We start from the raw sequence: 4,965 nt of genomic DNA on the forward strand, positions 1-4,965 counted from the left end.
TGGTGCCTGGGAGGTATGAGCTCCAGCTCAGACCTTGAAGCTCAGCTCCACTGCCAAGTTCTCTCTTGTCTTCCCAGGGAACCTGCCCTCACCCGGCCAGGGCTGGTGCCAGCCCCCTCCAGAGCCCTCCCCCTTTCTCCACGCCCCTAGTGTACAGAATAGCACTGCGGTGCCATCGCCCCTTTACCTGCCCGTCGGCCTGCCTTGCAGATCCTCAGGGCAGAGGCTCAGCCACGCTGTGTCCTCCTGGCTGCCTGCCAGGCATCGCATGGGGGTGATCTGTGCTGAGGGAACTGCAGCTATGTAGTGGGTGCATTTCCCTGCCTGGACCCCAAAGGCAAAGCTGGGTCAGGGTACAAGCATGGCCCAGAAGGTGCCAGGGGTGCTGGGGAAGGTGACAAGGAAGTGTGTGTGTGTCCTGGCAGGGGGAGGGAATGGGGTCGTGCACACTTGGTCCCTCCAGCTGCAGCCTGGCCTCGGGCCGGGGCTGTAATCACCGCCCCCTCCACGCCAGGATGACTAGGAAGTGGTACATGCCAAGGAAGCAGGTGTGCCCAGTCCACCCCAGGTGACTGGCTTTGAAGAAGCACACGGCCTGACCCAGACCAGGAAATGACCCTTGACCCCACATCGAGGAGTTTTCTCAGCTTTCACTGTGTGAACTCAGGTGTGCCAAGGCGCCTTGTGGGTGCCACGGCTGGCTCTCGCTCCAACTCCATGTTTCCACCCTGGTTGTGCCAGCACACCAGCCTCCAGGGACCCACAGGCCCGTCCCTCCTCCCTGGCCTCTCTGACTTTCCCCCCGCCCACCCGCAGGTCCCCTGTCCTTCCTTCCCGAGGTTGCTGCCACCCGGAGCCATGCCTCAGGGGCTCCACAGTCCTCCTTACCAGAACCTGCTCAATAAAATACTTGAGCAGCAGGGAGGGAACATATGTGTCAAGTCCAGAACCTCCTGTCACCTCCCTACCTCTGGTGTTGGGGTACCCAGGAGCCAGAATGTCCTGCCTTCTGTATTCTGCAGTGACCAGGGGGTTGGAGGCAGGAGGGGTGAATGGAAACTGTTTGAGGGTGCCCCAAGGACTCCTGAGTTCTAGGAAGAGCAGGCTTTCTCTGTCCCCGGCCCCTGTCTCTGGAGCCCCCTCAGTAAGCCTGGCAGCTGCCTGTCAGGACAAGAGCATCTGCCAGCCACCTGATCCCTGTAGCTCGTGGTTCACTCACACATGCTGCTCCCGAGGGCAGACACAGAACCCTGTAGATCCTGTGACTGCTCCTGTCAGACCACACCACACACCAGACAGTTCAGTAAGACCTGTCCTCAAGCTCCACGGCTGGGGTTCTTCCCTTTTCTTTTTCCTCATAATAGTCCACATCTTCTCCCTCTCTCCTTGCTCCTTCTCCCTCTCTCCCTCCTCCTTTTCCTTCTCTCCCTCCTCCTTCTCTCTTTTTCTCTCCATCTTTCTGTCTCTCTCCCTCTCTCTCTCATGCACAGAGGTGTATATTTATATATGTACATCCCTAAACTGGAAAATTTTCTCAATAATCCCATTCCTGTTGGTGTTTTCCCTTTTCAAAGTGCTTCCACCCAAATCATCTGCTCATTTTTAATTATCCCAACCCCACTCAGAGGCAGGTATGTTTTACTTAGAACAGAAACAGGCCAATCATTGATAGATTCAGATCATGGATATTTACTACCCATGGCATTGTACCAGAAATTGTGCCCTGCATGGACCACACAATGACGACTGGATGGACGTCATCACTGCCTTATAATCTACTAACAAGGATGGACATTTGAACAAGTCAGTACAATAAAGCACAGGGTATGTAATAAAAGGAAAAGCGAGGTGGCCTGGGAACACAGAGCAGGTGAACTCCAGCCCAGTGTGTCAGGGACACACCTGTACACACACACACACACAATCAATGTGTGATCATTGAGGCCAATAGGATGAACACAAGTTACAAAGACGGAACAGGGAACGGGTGTGGAAAGGTAGAAAGGACCAGGAACTGTGATGGTCAAGAAGGAGAACATAGCATGACCGCATGGCTAATGATAATTCAGCTTGGTGGCAGGGTGCAGGAGGAGAGATGCAAGAAGGGGGAGGTTGCCAGGGGTCGGCTCATGGAAGGGCTTTCAGGAGACCCCAGTTGGAGGCAGAAGTTGCATTCTACGAAGGTCATTTTGGCTGTAGCGTGCACTGTGGATCAGAGAAGACTGAGGCTGCACGCAGGGAGAACGGTGAGGTCTCAGAGCAGGAGGGAGGTAATGGTGGCCCGTTTTATTTATTTATTTATTTTTAATTTTAATTTTTTATTTTTTTACAGGGACAGAGAGAGAGAGAGTCAGAGAGAGGGATAGATAGGGACAGACAGACAGAAACGGAGAGAGATGAGAAGCATCAATCATCACTTTTTTGTTGCAACACCTTAGTTGTTCATTGATTGCTTTCTCATATGTGCCTTGACCGCGGGCCTTCAGCAAACCGAGTAACCCCTTGCTCAAGCCAGTGACCTTGGGTCCATGCTAGTGAGCTTTTTGCTCAAGCCAGATGAGCCCTCGCTCAAGCTGGCAACCTTGGGGTCTCGAACCTGGGTCCTTCCGCATCCCAGTCCGACGCTCTATCCACTGCGCCACCGCCTGTTCAGGCAGTGGCCCATTCTATAATGCCCATATGGACCAGAGAGGCAGAGACCTATGGAAGGGGTTGTTTTTAGGTTCTATTGACATGAAAGTCTTCAAAATATATTGATAAGAGCAAAAATTGTTCCTCTAGTACACTGTACTATTATATAGGTGTTTTTAAGGGAACTGTATACTCACATATGCTTGGATAGGCATCAAGTAATTTTGGAAGGATAAATAGCAAACTTTTAGAAGGGGATGACCCTGGGAAGGGCTGGGACAGAGGTAGGAAAGTTTTTTCTCCCCAAATACCTCATGGGCTCTTTCAGTTCTGTTCCATGAGATGTATTCTTCATCACTCTTAGTTACTTTTCCAAGGGGATATTTTAGACACTAGAATCCATAAGACTTCAGATTTATTGGAGCTTCATGAAGGTATAGATGACGCTTAAGATTCCAGCTTGGGCAATTTTGCCTATGATTTGGTTGGAAACATTGGTGGAGAAGCAGGTTGAGCAAGGAGGAAAAGCTGTTTGGTTTGGGGACATGTTGAATCTAAGGTGTTCATGAAATACCCAGGAACAGCTGTCCAACAGAGAGGCGTCCAAGCTGTCCACGCCTCGGGCTCAGGAGACAGATCTAAACTGAAGATAGGGGGCTGGGAATCGAGAGCGTGTCCGTGTGTGAACACCGCCTGCGAAGTGCATGGGACTGCCCAGCTGGGGGAGCCGCAGAGCCCGTTGACTGAAACTGTCAAAGAGGTTGGTAGAGGAGAAGCAGGGTGGGAGTCCATGGCTGTGGCCATGCCGATGGTTGGCGAGTGTGTGTCTGTCATCTCCCAGATCCTACAGAGCTCAAGCAAGACTGGGCCGTCCAGTGGCCCTGAGGAGGGCGTGGGATGAGGCAGTCGCTGAAAGGCAGGGGTGGGTGCAGGGTGTCTGCTCTCTGCTTGGAGTGGGTTCTGTGCCAACTGCTGGAGGGGAGGGAGGGGCTGAAGGCACGCACATGAGGACGGCAGAGAAGATGGTGACAGGCACTAGTGACAGAGGAGACGAAAGGAAAAGTGGACCTGAAACACAGGTGGGAGGCTAGCTATCCCCAGGAGAGGATGTGCTTCCATGACGTAAGAAAATGTGGGGGGGGGCCCTGGCCGATTGGCTCAGCGGTAGAGCGTCGGCCTGGCGTGCGGGGGACCCGGGTTCGATTCCCGGCCAGGGCACATAGGAGAAGCGCCCATTTGCTTCTCCACCCCCCCCCCTCCTTCCTCTCTGTCTCTCTCTTCCCCTCCCGCAGCCAAGGCTCCATTGGAGCAAAGATGGCCCGGGTGCTGGGGATGGCTCCTTGGCCTCTGCCCCAGGCGCTAGAGTGGCTCTGGTCGAGGCCGAGCGACGCCCTGGAGGGGCAGAGCGTCGCCCCTGGTGGGCATGCCGGGTGGATCCCGGTCGGGCGCATGCGGGAGTCTGTCTGACTGTCTCTCCCCGTTTCCAGCTTCAGAAAAGAAAAAAAAAAAAAAGAAAGAAAATGTGGGGGGACCACGGCAACTGAGCACCTTCAGGATACATGCTACCTGTGTCCCTGCGGTTGTACAATACATGTGTGCGTGTGCACTGATGTGACCCCTCACTGTCCCGCACTCTCCTGTACTCTGTACAAGTCTCCGGGTGAACCCATCTACGGTTCTCTTTGCGACCGGAGACCACAGCATGGCTTTTTGGTGAAGGAGCTGGTGGGCTGAAATGAGAAGCACAGAGCTGGAGACCAGAGGCAGGCTGTACCTGAATTCCTGTGATGGGTGCTCTGGACACCTGGTTCCCAGATGGTCCCCCTTCTGCTCCTGTCATCGACCCAACAACTGAGCACGGGGGCAAAGGGAGGTGGGGTGGCAGGAGACATGGCCGGGAGCCACCTCCAGGCACAAGGATGATTAGTTGCTAATGAGACACCTGAGGGACAGACCAGGGATGCCCCATAAAAATAAAAAATGATTGGGCCATTCAAGCATAGAAAGGCATAATTTACCTCATAGACTTCAAAACACACCAGGATGCAAATGAGATGCAAACACGTTAGACTTTGAGCCTCACAAAGCAGCAATAAGACAATTCAGATACAATAACAAAAATATCAACACAATTCCAACATGGGCAAAGGACTTCAATAGACAGTTCTAAAAACAAAACTGATTTACAGATGGCCAAGAAGCACACAAAAGGTGTTTGGTGTCCTTGGGCATTAGGGAAATACAAGTCAAAACCACAATGAGACCCCACTTCACACCCGTTAGGACAGCTACTGACAACAGCAGCAGCAGAAAGTGACGAGTTTTGGTGGGAAG

Source organism: Saccopteryx leptura, chromosome 2, assembly GCF_036850995.1.
Source record: "Saccopteryx leptura isolate mSacLep1 chromosome 2, mSacLep1_pri_phased_curated, whole genome shotgun sequence".
Lineage (NCBI taxonomy): Eukaryota > Metazoa > Chordata > Mammalia > Chiroptera > Emballonuridae > Saccopteryx > Saccopteryx leptura.